This window comes from Lagopus muta, chromosome 4, assembly GCF_023343835.1.
Source record: "Lagopus muta isolate bLagMut1 chromosome 4, bLagMut1 primary, whole genome shotgun sequence".
Taxonomy (NCBI): Eukaryota; Metazoa; Chordata; class Aves; order Galliformes; family Phasianidae; genus Lagopus; species Lagopus muta.
Genome location: NC_064436.1, coordinates 49968507 through 49983141, shown reverse-complemented (window position 1 = coordinate 49983141; position 14635 = coordinate 49968507). Strand labels below are relative to the sequence as shown.

Below are 14635 nucleotides of genomic sequence, written 5' to 3'. Positions count from 1 at the left end.
CTACTCCAGCATATCTGATAATGAGGATTGTACTTAAAATCTGAAAATATATATTATACATGGGCATGGATGTATTGTGATGCATCACACAAACCAAATATCATTTATCTGGCAGACCATAAGGACTAGAACACTAATCCCTCAAGGTGGTGTCCTTACAGACTTCTGATGTGACTTGCATCTGGCTGACAGCTGTGCATGAGAGCAAAACCTCTGCTCTCCCCCTCAAGCACTGCATGGGAAACCTCCAGCAGCTGGATTGGTGAGATGAATGCTCTGTCTCATAGAATCATAGAATGGCTTGGGTTGGAAAGGACCTTCATGATCACTGAGCTCCAACTCCCTGCTGTGGGCAGGGTTGCCAACCACTAGATCAGGCACTCAGGCTACCTCATAAGTCTTGGTAATACAGTCTTGGAAATACAGCTCAGAAATGGCACTAATCCCAGCAAAGAGATATCAGCACAGGTAACACCGGTAGCTGTGCACAGTAGGATGAACAGCACTGATCAAAGGCCATGAGATAATGACTGATAGAGCTGTGCTGCCCTTTTACAGCCAGGAGGAGGACAACTATTTAAACTGTCCTCGAGAAGGAAACTTCAGTCAGTGAGGGAAAATCTTCAATAAAATCTTACAAAATAAATCATCCATTTAAAGTTTCATACTTACATGTAGGAAAATCTGAAGTCAATAGCAGATTTATTGTTAGAAAGTACTCCACTTATATGCCATGACATTTCTTTTATGACGGTATACCAGACAACCATCTTCAAGAGGACTATGAGAGCAGAACATGAGGGCAGTTTAGGTCCTGGTGGAACATGTCTGAGGCACATTGCTCTAAGAAAATACACGTTCACAAGATGACATTTTGAATGTTTTCATAACCCATTCACACTGAAGGAGCATTCAGTAAGAACGGTGTGGCAGGGCTGCTCAGGGTACAAATCTCATTTCAGTGCTTCCTTGTGGGACCAGCCCAGTTTTGTTATGCTCCCCACCTCCCACTGCTCTATCCGAGCACAGGAGAAGCAGCTCGGGGCTGAGGCTTGGCTCACTGGTAAAGGACAAAAGGCACATCCCAGCCTGGGTAAGTCCATCTGGAAAATAGCTAGAATACGACCAGAGATAAGTAGGTTAAATGACCAGAACACCATTAGAGCATATGATCCTTAATTACTACTTCCAGAACACTTTGATGTCCTTAGGGAGGGAGCATATAAAGTTCAAAATGAGTACTTAATAAGTGAGATTTTCGAAAGCATTTAAATAGCAAAGGAGTTCCAGAGACCGCTAAGTTCCATGGGGAGCTTTGAAATTCCCCCTCAAGATAATAATTGTATGTCCCACTATTTGTTAAAAAGCCTTTCTTCTCCAGTGACAGTGTGTATTACTTATACACATTCTGTAGTCCTGTTTTTGTTCTCTGACTAACTGAAAGCATAGCCTCAGTGTATCTCTCTGTGTGTTGTGCAATAGCAGATTTGGAATTTGCATTTTTTAGATTACCAGACAATAAAAAAAAATAGAGATTGCATAGATATGCACCACCCTTCATTAAAGGCAGCGATATTCTCTCCCACCCAGCCCTGCCCAACCAACACAATATTGCACATATGCCTCCAGACAATGAGACTACCACACCTTTTGCCTCTAATTAAAATTATTAAGTCAAGAAGGAAAGAAATGCATTTTAGTCTGTGCTTGTTAGCCAAATGTCTCGATAAAACTGAACATGTTCTGCTGCTGCCCACCATCTGCTCTTATAAATACTTATTAAAAACACTGAATAGGAAAATAAATTTGTCATCACTGACTTTCAGGGATTTACACCAACTCTACCCTCAGCTTTGTCTCTAGTGCAGAATAATAAACATCCATGGAACATGATACATTTTTTTCCCATTAAAAATATTTTGCATTTCACAAATTTCCGTAGGAAAGATTCCAAACAAATATGTGCGTGAAGAGTACATAGAAGAATGAGGCCATCTTTAAGAGGATGGTAATTTAATGGGGTAATCTTGCTTTTCCTCTCTTGACCCATTCCTTACATATTCTCAATCTTTGCACTGCTGAAGACGTCAGCTACTGCAGAAGTGCTGCAACTCCCTGCCTTTCATGAAGAGGTAACTATTCAGGGGGCTCAGCCTTTGAGGCATCAAAAAAATTTATTAATGTTCCTTCACTACTGGAAATTCAAATATCTTGCATTAATGAGTTAAAAAATAAATAAAAAATCAGACTTAACCATAGCACCCAGTCCAATCATGATTCTTCATCTATTGCAAATGATAGAATGAAGAAATCCCAGCTGATGCAATGCAGCCATCGATAAATAGGGGTTTAACAAGAACGTCAGTGCTGTTTCTCTTGCAGGCTCCCTGTTGAACTTTAGGCCTAATCATCATTCCCAGGCTCTCCTCAAGCTATTTTAATTAACTTGCCTTCAGTGACTTCTGTAGAAGCAGATAAAACATTATAGGTACAATGCTATGGCCAGGTGCAACGTTAAAGCCCGCAGTATTTGGAAAATGAGGGAAAAGGGGACTTTCCTGAGAACAGTGCTCATCTCTAGAACCGTCATTCTTCAATGCCTGAATGACAGGTAAGTATCGTACTGTTTGCAGGAAAAATGCAAGCTCTGTTTCCAGAGTAATTGTTGTTAATTCTTATTTTTCCTGACAACTCTTCTCCCTTCTCACAGATAGCCCTCCCAGTCAAGATGCAGTTCCCAGGACAGAAGTGCCTTTACAAAAGAGATGAAGGAATGGTACCAGATATCAACATTATCACATTCAGAAAGGGCTCATGGGTACAGGTGCTAAATTCCCTGAGGCTCTACTTCAGGTGGGACAGAGATCATGGTTTTTTTGACAATTCTTGGTAAGATAGAAGCTGAGCCAGGGCTGTAGAAGTAAATGCTGCTCAGCTGATATCAAACCAGCTGTGGGCACCTTGATACTAATCCCATCAAGGACCAGCAGTGTTCAGGTGGTTCAAGGCTGAGGCTGGGTTGGGACTGCTGTAGTACTGTAAGTAGCAGTCATGTCTGCTCCTCAGGCCGGTGTTCTGCAGCCTGCCAGAGGGGGAAGGAAGAACAAGGAGAGAGCTGAAACTTATTCATACCAACTGGAAGGGAGCACGGTTGTTCTGAACTGCAGAGGCACAAGGCAGTCAAAAAGAACAGCAGCATGTCTTGAAACAATAATGTGCATTATTATTACATATGCAATATGCAATAAATTGATTCTGGCATACAGCATGAACAAAGAGTGCCTTTTCCACCATTTGCAAATTCTCTCTAGAAACTGTTAGCAGAAAGCAGTTGCTTTCCACTGCAATTCCTAGTGCTATCCATTTCAGGTTAGACTGGAAATATTGTGTAAGAGGCTGTTGACTCGTTAACAAACCCAGCTCTTTCAGGCTTCTGACTCCTTCACATTTAAATCCACAAAATGTCTCAGTGTGTACTGATGCAGAGGTGACTGAGGATGTTATCTTATAAAAGACATTACACTGGCTTCAAAATTCAGAAATGAAACTTTGCATCATCACCAAGGCTATTTCTAGGCCAGCAAAAGTGAGAACAAAGAGGAAAAAGTGAAGATGAAAGCAGGCACTAGATTACAACTGAGATTTCTGGTTTTAGTCCATGCATTTGGTTGGTATTCGGGTTTTTTTTCCCCATCCTCCCCTGTTTTCAGTACATACTATAGTTAACGCTTTAAGCTAGCCAAAACTTTCTGAAGGCAATGGGGAGGACTTACACTGGTTGCAAATATGCACTGGGTATATATGGTCTTTTATAAATAGAAAAACATGAGATGTTCCAGATCTAACAATATACTTCAGTAGCTTCACTCTATGTCTTGTTACTGTAGTATATTGGAGTCTCAGATTGTGTTTGGAGTAAATAGTTTCTGACTAAAAATCTCAACAAGTACACATACAAATTTGTTTCAAAATTCTGAAAAGAAACAAACTGCTGTCCTCTTCTAAAATCTCTGAAGTTTTGGAGTTCTTGCAGAAATTTTCCATTTGGGAGTTTTCCATCCCAAAACCACAGAGCGAGAAGCTGGAAGTGCAGCAAGAAACATGGAAGGAGATTGACGTCTGTTTTCCGTTCCCCTCCCTGAAGCAGGTAGCACTTTTTCATGTTGATTTCTAATTCAAAGATCAATTCATAGTTCTTTTATGTATCTATGCATATACAAACGCAAACATAGTTATAAATATGCAAATGTTTGCAAGTACGTATGCATGAATATATATATATTCACACATCGGTATGGAGGAATATACAAAATGTACACAGCACAGTTTGGGCCAGAGAAGTGCTATGGTACACAACTGCACAAGCTTCTAACAGAAGTGCAAAATTTGGATCGACGTGAGCAGATCAAGAACTGTTCTGATCCATTTTTCTTGTTGGGATTAGAAATTGTCAGTTGGGCTCATGGATATTTTAAATAAAGATTTCTTTATCTTGTTTTAGAAAAAGAGTAAATCTAATTACTGGGTGGACATTTTTCTGATTCAACTCTACCAAATGTTATAAAACTATTATTTACTCAACTTCCATCAGACAATAACAGGAGGAAAAGTAGTGCTAAAAGATTTTTTTTTTCTCTAGTTGCTTTTGTTTTAAACTTCTCTCTTCCTGCCTTACTTTGTTATTCTGTATCTTCTCAAAGTTCCCATATCTTTGGAAGGATTACAATGGGAACAGGAGGAGTTTTAAGTAATGGCAGAATAATTTCTGTTAATTCAGTTTTCCTTTTAGCCACTTAAATTGTTTACAAGGTGACAAAGTGATTGATTAGAAAAAGTTACAGAAGAATGACAGACAAATATGTGTATTTGCTTGTTGCAGAAGGGAGGAAAAAGCTCAGCCTTCTGGCAGTTTTTTCTTCCAGCTACTGAAGAAGATAATTAAAAAGGAAAATTAAAAATAAAAATAAAAATCACAAGTTGAAGTTATATATCCCAAGTGGTTCCTTTTAGGGTTCTTTATTTATTTACAGGTTTTCATCATTTCTACCTTTGAGTGCAGAGGTTTATTTTTTAATTTTATCTTTTAAATGAGCATAAATAAATGCAAATAACTAATCAGTGACAAGAGTTCAGCTTGGGACAGCTTTGGTGCTTTGCCCTCCCAGCTTTCTGTGCTGAGTTTCTCTGGACAGTTCTTCTTCCTGCTCCAGGTCTAGCTCAACAGCATACCAAGCTCTTTCACCGTTAGAGTGTGGAGGAAACAAGGATCAATTTCCTTTAATGCACCTGCCTCTAATTCCTGGCAGCGCAGCAGCTGTTCCTGAGCAGCTGTGGTACCTCTGCTGTGGAGGAAAGAACCTTGGAGAGAAGGGCAGGGCACATTTCCTGGCTGAAGTCAAAGGCACAGGGTGAGTGCCTGCATTAAGGAAATTTGGGGAGAATGCACTCAATGAAAAGCAAATAGAGCTTGGTAGTAGAAATATTTTGGGAGAATGTGAGAAGAAAAGAAGTGATGCTGAGCCTCTAATGAGGTCAGATCACTGTTCAGGTCTTGAATGTTTAGGAGGAGGTCTTATGTCTAAGGTCTCAACTGTGAAAGCTCTTGTCCTATAGCAAGGTATGAAGCAAAGCTGTGGTGTCCCATCCATGTTTAGCATTGGTAAATTAACGAGTATCATCAAGAGCAGAAAAGCAAAACCTGGATTTGTCAGTGCTGAAGACTGTAGATTTGCAACTTGCTAAAATGATAGACAAGAGAAAGCAAAAAATGTTTTAAGAGTCAGGCACTGGCAATTTTCTGCCACTCTAGGGAAACAATGCTGGAATGATGGCCTCTCTCGTCTTCTACCAGGTGCTGGCCAACACCGAGATACCAAACTAGAGGCTGGTGTACCCAGCAGATCTGATGTCCCTAAGAGATTGTACAGGTCCAAGCAGCAGCTCAAAGCACCATGAAGTCAAATGTAACATTAAAAATGCATTCAGCATGATAAGTCAGGTAAGAGCATTTGTAATTGTGTGTTTTATTGATGTTGGGTTGGGTTTCTTTGAGTTCTGGCTCAAGAAAAATGTAGCACTGGAGACTGCGTCTTCAAGTGCTGAATCATCTCAGACAGAGTCTGAAGAGCAGATTACTGCTAAGTGCTTGCATATATTGTCAGCTGGACCAGCTATAGGCAGGCTTGCTATCATGAAGACTGCAGTGTCTTGCTTTCACTACCAGTTTGTTTGTAATTTTCAGCTGTGCTAATATAAGGGAATTTGGGCCTGATTATTTCTACAGTGCAGATAATCTTTGTAAATTTCACTGCGATTTTTTTTATCACATGCATCTAATTTTTCAAAGTGTCAGAAACTGGCAATAGAGAACATTTGGGAGTGAGCCTTGGCAGATTCAGCTGGCAGAGAATTGGCATTTAACCTTGAAGAAAAGCATAGGAGAGGATCTGGTTCAACACTCTGTAGGAGGTGAAGTCCTGCTGAGATGCAGGACAGCAGCAGAGTTGTGAGACATGCTGGCTTCTATATGGGGCTCCACAATGTGTGCCTGGTAGCAGGAGGGAGGCCGCTATCTTGCTACGCTCGCGCTCTCGAGTTCTTCCTCTCATGAGCAGCTCCAGTGTCTATAGGGGAAACATTTGCTTTAGCCCACCGTTTTCCTCCTCAGATTTTCTTCTGGCTTCCAGCTTCTTTTAAGGGATGAAGTGTAGGAGATAACATGGAGAAGGCAATGCAACTGTCCTAGTCACAGGAATGGATAAAAATGAATTATTTTAAATGGCAAAAGACAATGAGTTTAATGAAAATTGACTTTTAGCTCAAATGCAGCAGTGTATGAATGTGTGAGCTTGACAAATCCAGCATGGCCAAACCCAGCCCTGGGTGCTACAGGCAATCCTTGAGAGACTTTAGCTGCTTCTGTGCAGCACTGCTTCTGTGTCTGCAAAGAGTAGGCATTGTTTGCTGGGTCTCATTAGCTCAAACTCAGTAAAGAACTTTCTGGACCTGCTCCAGCCCCACACAGAGCCACCTCCTGAGACCATGGTCCATTTATCGAAGAAGGTGGTAACTCATTTAGAGGCAGTTAAGATGACTGGTCCCATTTACACCATGTTTTTTGAGGAATCTCTGCATAAATCACAGAAAGACAGCATCCAGTACATCTGTCAAATCTTTCCTCAGCAGGAGAAACTCCTTTTCCACAATGCAGCCTGTGCGTTCCCTCTGTAATCTTTATAGAGAGAACCACTCACGCAGCTGGTGTACAGCTGCTACCTATAAAAAAAACACATATCTCAGTGCAAACAAAACAGTAAATTGTTTAGTTGTATAAAGTGACAACGTAATAAACAGCTTCTCCATTCCTGTGTTTTCATTCCTGAGTATCTGCTTATATTTGGGAACATTTATGGTGTTCAGGATGATTTATAACTGTTTGAAATACCTGCTTTAAGGTTTATGTTTTTCTCAAGGAAAGAGCAGCAGCTTGTTATTCTCTGTATGACTCTTTGCTTGGCTGATGCTGCAGGTTTAAACAGGAATTAGGAAAACTGCATGGGAACACTGAATGTATAGATGGAAGTGATACAGTGGGATATTATTTAATTAGCCTACCAGAGAGCCAAATCCCACCAAGACTTGCAGAGCTATTTCTCTACTTCTGAGTAGATACAAGGACAAACATTTTCATACTGAGGGTGGTCAAGCACTGGAATTGGAAAAGATGTGGTGTCTCCATTTCTGTAGTTAGCCAAGATTTGTGCTGATGTGTCTGTGGGCAACCTGCTGTATGTAGCTCTACTTTGAGCGAGAGGTTGGAATGAATGCATCCACAAGTTTCTCCTGATCTACATTAGCAAATGTTTCTATGAAACCCAGTCCCTCTCTGTAGCCTGGGGTGCTCACCAAGGCACGCAGCTGGGGATACTCATTTATTTTGAATCCATCTCCAATAAATTTATCCTGAAGAAAAGTCCTGCAACCATTTCCTAGGAAAAGAAAAATCAAGGATTGCAGTTTCTTTTAAAACTTATGGCTATGGTAATGCACCTCCCCAAGTCCTATGTGTCCCTGCTGGCTAAAGCTCTTGCCCAGGAAATAGCTATCCTTAGTGCCATCCTTAACCTGAGAAGTTAAGACACGTGTATTCTTCTCATAAAGGGAATTTTTACTTCTATATTCTGTGGACTGTCTTGCAAGGAGTCAGAGGCAGGAATGGCCATGGAGCACCTGTACTTTGCCCCTTTCCTAGCATTGCTGCAGTCGCTTTGTCCCTGCTCGCTCTCCTTCTGGCCCTTTGAGCAATGTATAATTTATTCCACCAGGGCTCATCTTCAACAAGCTCTGAGTTTCTTCCCCTCCCACAGCTGTCCTGCTCATTAGGCTGCTTGCTTGGGAAACATCAGCTTGAGCTTCTCCAGGGTGAGGAAGGCCTAATATTGATGTTTCACTGGGCAGGAACCCTAACCGCCTCACCATTAACAAAAAAAAAATCCATGGCAGCACCATCCTCATTACCTCCTCCATCATAACCAAGACATAATTTCAAAGAGCTTGGCCTCTGTGGAGCATTGAGGGCATCTGAACATGATCCGTGGGTGTTAGGTGTGCTCTGGGAACAGCAGTGGGCTGGGCTGCAAGGGAGCAGGGCCTGGAGCTGCTAGCTTCCCACATAATAAATACTCAGACATCCAGTACAAGCTGCAGTGTATGCCTGTAAACTCAGGAAGCTGCATTAAGTTTCCTGAGTATTTATGATGGGCAGCATTTCTCTGCACATGTGTCTTCTTCTGGCTACCATAGAACACATGGGCACAGGTGTATAATGTGTTTTGTAACTGCCCATGACCACTGGCAGGTCAGTGAGCTTCCCTGGGGATTTGACAAGGGCTCTGATCTGCTTCTTCCTTTGTTTGCAAGCACGTATGAGCAGAGAGCATTCCTCACTCCTCCAGTGTCAGCGCTTAGTCTTGAAAAGTGCCCCTGAGAGTGAGGTGCTCACAAGCCTTCCTGTAACACAACCCTTCTCACAGGCATAACTCAGGAATTACATGTGTGTAAATTTGGTCTCAGTCTTTATTCTGTTGTAAAGCATTTTTCTGCTTCAAAGCAATTCCATCCAGGTGTCCTGAATAACACAGCACACAGAGCAGGAGACCGGGCATGCAACCCGAGGACATATTTTTCGCTTAAGGTGCTTAGCAAAATCCTGATTATTGAAAGTATATATGCTGAATTCATCATATGATGCAATGAAGTCTCTGCCATGCCTACCTCTTACTCCTAACTTATGTCAAAATACACTAATATTCTCCCTTTAATCCTTATACATTTTCCATTAAGGCCAACGGAAGCTTTTCCATTGATTTAACTCCATAAAATGCCTTCTGAAATACCCACACATGGCTATTATAGCTGCTTTATAGCTAACTACAATATATGGTTATATGTTCATTTTATGTAGTATTACAGTAATAACCAGATACTTATATAGTGTAGTTAACTATAATATAGATAAATAGCAGTTATAGCTCATTTTAGCAGGAAAAAGAATATTAACTTTTTACTGGAATGATTTAGCATTTGCTGGTGAGTTCCCTGGAATGATTTAAGAGCACTGCCTGTCTGCTGTGCTCAGAAATCGAGTGCAAGCTGAGAAACTGACTGAATAGCACAGAAGTTAAAGCATAGGTCTAAATTGGTTTGCAAATCTTTTGGCCAGTCTTGAACAGGAAGCAAAAGAGTCAAATGCATTTGGCTAATCCCATAGCTGATTCAATGCTAAGGCACATTTGTGCATGCTGTACAGAGAGATCTCTGGAGCACATCCATTTTGTCCTGTCCTGCTGCAGCAGAACAGAATCCATCCATGTGTGGCAATGTTGGTCTAATCTATTCTTTTACAGACCTCCAGTGCAGATTTGCAATGTAGCCTGCCTGGTGCTTATCCCCTGAGCAGGGTCAGTTGTTTTCATATATAACATAAATCTTCTTTTTTGAAAATTAGACTCTACCCTTCCCAGCGAACATGTTGAACACTTAATTACTCAGTTACCTCTTTAAAACAACCTTTAATTAGTACCAACATTTTTCCATTTCACAACACAGGATGCTGATTTACACTAGCTGAGCAGCTGGTCTACAGTTTTAGGAGACCCATTCTACTGGCCCCGGATGCATTGGGATACATGGTGGTGGAAATCAAGATTTATGCTTTTATGTTCAAGTGTTTCATGATTCTAATGCACTTATATTTGATAGCAACAATAAGTAAGTGTGAGTTTACAGCTGTGATGGTGAACTATAGAAACCAACTGTCTGAGGATGGTAGGCAGCAAGATGGGTTTTGCACTTGCAGAAAAAGCTGTTTCTTACAGATGCCTGATGCAGTACTTTCATGTAAGTGGTCCATTTGTAGAAAATTCCTACATCCATGACTAGTTTGGCACGACAAGTGACTAGACTATAACGCATTGAAAACAAAACAATTTCCACTAACAACAGCTTGGAAATGTGTTCCTGGGAATCCTGTTCACAGGGAAAGCAACACAGCAGCAACTGATTTATTCTTAATGACTTGGAGATTTATCTTGAACTCATTACCTGAAATAACTCAGAACCAGATGGCCTAGATATGCAGCTGAAAATTGTGTGACCAAGATTAGGCTCTGCCACACCTTATGGCTACTGCATAAGATGTGATGATAATATCTCTGGATGTTGTAGGGAAGGGAAAGATGGGAGAAACTATGAGGAGAGTGAAAGTACAAATCAGCAAAAAATAGCACCAGTGTAAGATCCTTCTGATGTACTCAAAACACAGTAACAAACTGTGCTGCTATCTTCTGGACTGGTACAGCTTGTTCTGAAGGTCAGTGAACATAAGGCACAAAATAGGCTGAAAAAGAAGCTCCAGATGAAAGGAGAATGTGTCTCAGGGATAGGACCATGTGAACAAGAGAATGGAACTCAGACTGGAATAAAATGAAACCCTGGAGAATCATAGAAACATAAAACGGTTTACGTTGGAGGGGACCCGAAAGGTCATCTAGTTCCAAGCCCCCCTGCCATGGGCAGTGTTGCCAGCCATCAGATCAGGCTTCCCAGGGCCCCATCCAACCTGGTCTTCAGTGCCTCCAGAGATGGAGCATCCACAACTTCTCTGGGCAACCTGTTCCAGTGCCTCACCACCATTTGAGTGAAGAATTTCTTCCAAACATCTAACTTAAACCTCCCTTTTTTCAGTTTAAATTCATTCCCCCTTGTTCTATCACTGTCTACTGGCATAACAAGTTGATCCCAATCCTGCCTGTTAGCTCCTTTCAAGTACTGGGAGATTGCAATGAGGTCTTCCAGAGCCTTCTGTTCTCCAATCTAAACAACCCCAAATCTCTCAACCTTTCTTCATAAGAGAGGTGCTCCAGTCCATCTTCATGGCCCTTCTCTGGACTCCATCCAACATTTCCACATCCTTCCTGTACTGGGAGCCCCAGGACTGGATGCAGAACTCCAGATGGGACCTCATGCGGGCAGTGCAGAGGAGGACAGTCACCTTCCTCTCCCTGCTGGCTGTCCCTCTTTTGATGAAGTCCAGGATACTGTTGGCAATAATAAATGAATGTAATGCTGACAGTTACCAGAGATACAACCTCATTAGCTGCACTGAGCTCCTGATGCTTATACCATACAAAGCTTTCAGGATTCACAAGTGAAGAATCTCTCTGAGTCCATCAGACCATGTGTGACCCTGCCTCGTGCCATCCTGGTTGTTACAAGCTCACCGTGGCGCACAGCAAATAGAACCACACTCTTTGGAGAATGTGCCCAGTGTGGGAAGAGGTGGTGTCCACCTTGTGTACCCAGTACTGTCTCAGGATACCATCTGCTTTGTGCTTTGTGCTACCATCTTCTTAAGTGGCAGTGCTTTTAAAGAGCACAGCTACCAGTTCCCCAGAAAATGCATTTTTGTGTGCCTAGTGACTGAGCTCAGGGACACTGAGCCCCGGTCTGTAAGAGTAACCAAGGGTTGGTTTAGACCCTTGTGAAGTGGGGAGAGACATGGAGCACAAAGATGAGTCCCTCTTCCATAGCACTTCTGATATAGGTTATAACAAAACACAACAGGCAAATAAGGCAACCATGAGGTAAGGGTGGAAGTGATAAAATGAGATCACAGTGACCCAAATACATCATCAAATCATAAGCCTTTCTAGGCACTGTTACATGGGACTGCTTTTGAGGCAACAATAACAGCAAAGGGGAAAAGGTATGGAGTAATTAGGAGGGAGCAGTTTTATGAACTTTAACTGGGAGTTTGCCACTATTTCCAGTGTCAAGAAGCTCATTGAAAAAGAAGCCAACAGAGAAACAGTGTAAGGAAGCCTTAGCTTCTGGTCTGGTGGTAACCTAGGAGAGTTAAATGGAAAGAGGTTTCTTTTGGGCCGCTTGGGCAGATCACTTACCCTAGGAATCAGTGAGTGAGCAGAATAATCAGTATAGTAGGTGTGCTTGCTAAGCATTATAGGAAAAACAACGTTTTGCTTAGGCATTGACATAAATTAACATATAGAAGAAAGATTTGAAAATAGACAACAATTACTTGATTTTTCTCTGAATCAGATCTACCAGGAGACGACAGGAAATTGTCCCCCATATCCGAGCTCTGCCCTGTTTTATGAACAGTCAATGCTTCTTCGTGTGATAACAGTATTTCTTAGACAACAAACAGGGTTATAGTGAGTACTCAGGCTGCCAGCACCATACAGAAACTCAAAGACAAGTGCTGAAGAAGTAAATAAAGAACAAAGAAACCTTTGACACACTCCATGGCCTAGGAGTAATGGAAGAACAAAATAACAAAGCAAAGGATAAAGGCAAAGAGGAAGGGAAATGTATTTGATGATTATCAGGCTGATAACCAGAGATTTTGTTAAAAGGGTTGAGCCAGAGTTGAAGCACACATCAGGAAGAAGGCTAAGCAAAGGGATTAATTAATGAGATGTCGTCTCAGGATGGAAATACATGCCACTGAGAGTGAGTGGGAGAAGAGGAGAGCCGGAAGGCAAGGCAAGGAGGTGCAAGGTGATGGCAGGTGTGATGTACATCACAACAATAAGCAGTAGGAAGAACAGACAGAGAGAGGATATGAAGTGAACTGATAAAAGCAAGGACAACATGACAGCTAAAGGGAAAGGAACCATTAGTTTTTGTTCAGCTTGCTTCCTGTGTAGAGGCTATTACAGGATTTTACCTTCTGTGTTTTTCATGTATTTGTTTGCTCAATTTCTGAAGTGTCTTCACAGACAGCAGCTTTAGTTAACCTTACCTAACACTGCCCTCTGTGCTGCCAATATTGAGGGCCCTCAGTAAATGGACTGGCAAAGATTTCTGATGGCTGTATGTATCTGGGTGAGGTAGTGAAGAAGTGCTGTTAGAGAAGAGAAAGCACAGATGGTGTGGGAACTGCTGAAACGCAATCATATTTTAGTGGTTTAACTATGTTACTTCTCCTGGTACTAAAAGCCCTCCGATATGTCAGATTTACAAAGGACTACAAACAAAAGGCTGTAGCCAAAAGGTTGTTTCCTGAGCTGGTGCAGAAAAAAAGAATTGTAAAATGCTAATTCATAGCCTTTGCCATTATAATTGTGTAAATCACATTCCCAATCTCGTCAGATCCCCTCTCTCCCTGTCCCAGGCCTCTGGCTTCCACATCTCCTGCAGTGGGGCCCTGTGACTCTCCCAAGCTCAGGTTTCCTGTGGTCAGCCAGGATTACCTCATGGTCCTGAGTCATCTCCATTTCTTCTGACTCCGGGAGCAGAGCAGTATCCACCACCAAGCAGCCTTGCAAGAGCAGAGCCTGATTTGCTTAGAACAAAGACAGGACAGAGAAAATGGACCCACAACAGAAGAGATACCTATTAGAGTCAGCCTGCACGCCTCCCACCAAGGCTATGCTGGCTCTCCTCCAGGCTCCCTCAGCAGAGCCTCTCCCTGCATCATCCTCTGCCCAGTGGCAGCTCCTGACAATTGCCTGTTCCCTCCTAGGAATAGAATTTTTGAGTGTCTAACCTGGCAAAATAGAGCCTGAAGCTTTTCACTCGAGCAGAATATAGGATGCTCAAAGGAATCAGCTTTTCAGTGCCTGCCAGGATACTCTTGTCTGGAAAGTCACTGTACAGACTGACATGCTTTGTTCTTCTCACAGTCCTACTTAATTATAGCAATGCTGGCTAGCCAGGAAGCGTTCTCTTACACTTCCAGAAGTCAAGCAGATTAGCTTAATTTCCATGGGTACATACATTTATATTGCTGAGAACATGCTGAAGACCAACCTAGCACTGAGCTGATCTGGCAAGTCCACACAGCACAGCAAAGTACCGTGTAGATATGCCAAGTGGGACTTGAGAAGCAGAATAATCCTGTTCAGCTGGCACAGCACTCAGGGCTATATTGCTTCTGTTTCAGTGCTGGCTTGCAAAGAGTCTCTGTACCACGTGTCCGTTTCCCAGCTCTTTAGGCTGTGGGAGTAAACTGAGCAGCACCAGCCTAGATGTCTTTGTGCACACCCTAAGTTGCAGATCAGATTCTTAGATTATTACATAGCTACTCCTCTCTACCACAACCTCTGTCTTT

General features: G+C 42.1%; 1 long non-coding RNA gene across 1 annotated transcript in view; it reads left to right on the top strand.

Moving 5' to 3' along the window:
* The first annotated feature begins 1527 nt into the window (after positions 1 to 1527).
* Positions 1528 to 14635, top strand: part of LOC125691566 (uncharacterized) — a 32481-nt gene continuing 19373 nt past the window's right edge. The window contains exons 1-4 of the long non-coding RNA XR_007376169.1: positions 1528 to 2611; positions 2711 to 2853; positions 4052 to 4147; positions 5852 to 5998. This is a non-coding gene — a long non-coding RNA (uncharacterized LOC125691566). The remainder of the gene's footprint in view (positions 2612 to 2710; positions 2854 to 4051; positions 4148 to 5851; positions 5999 to 14635) is intronic.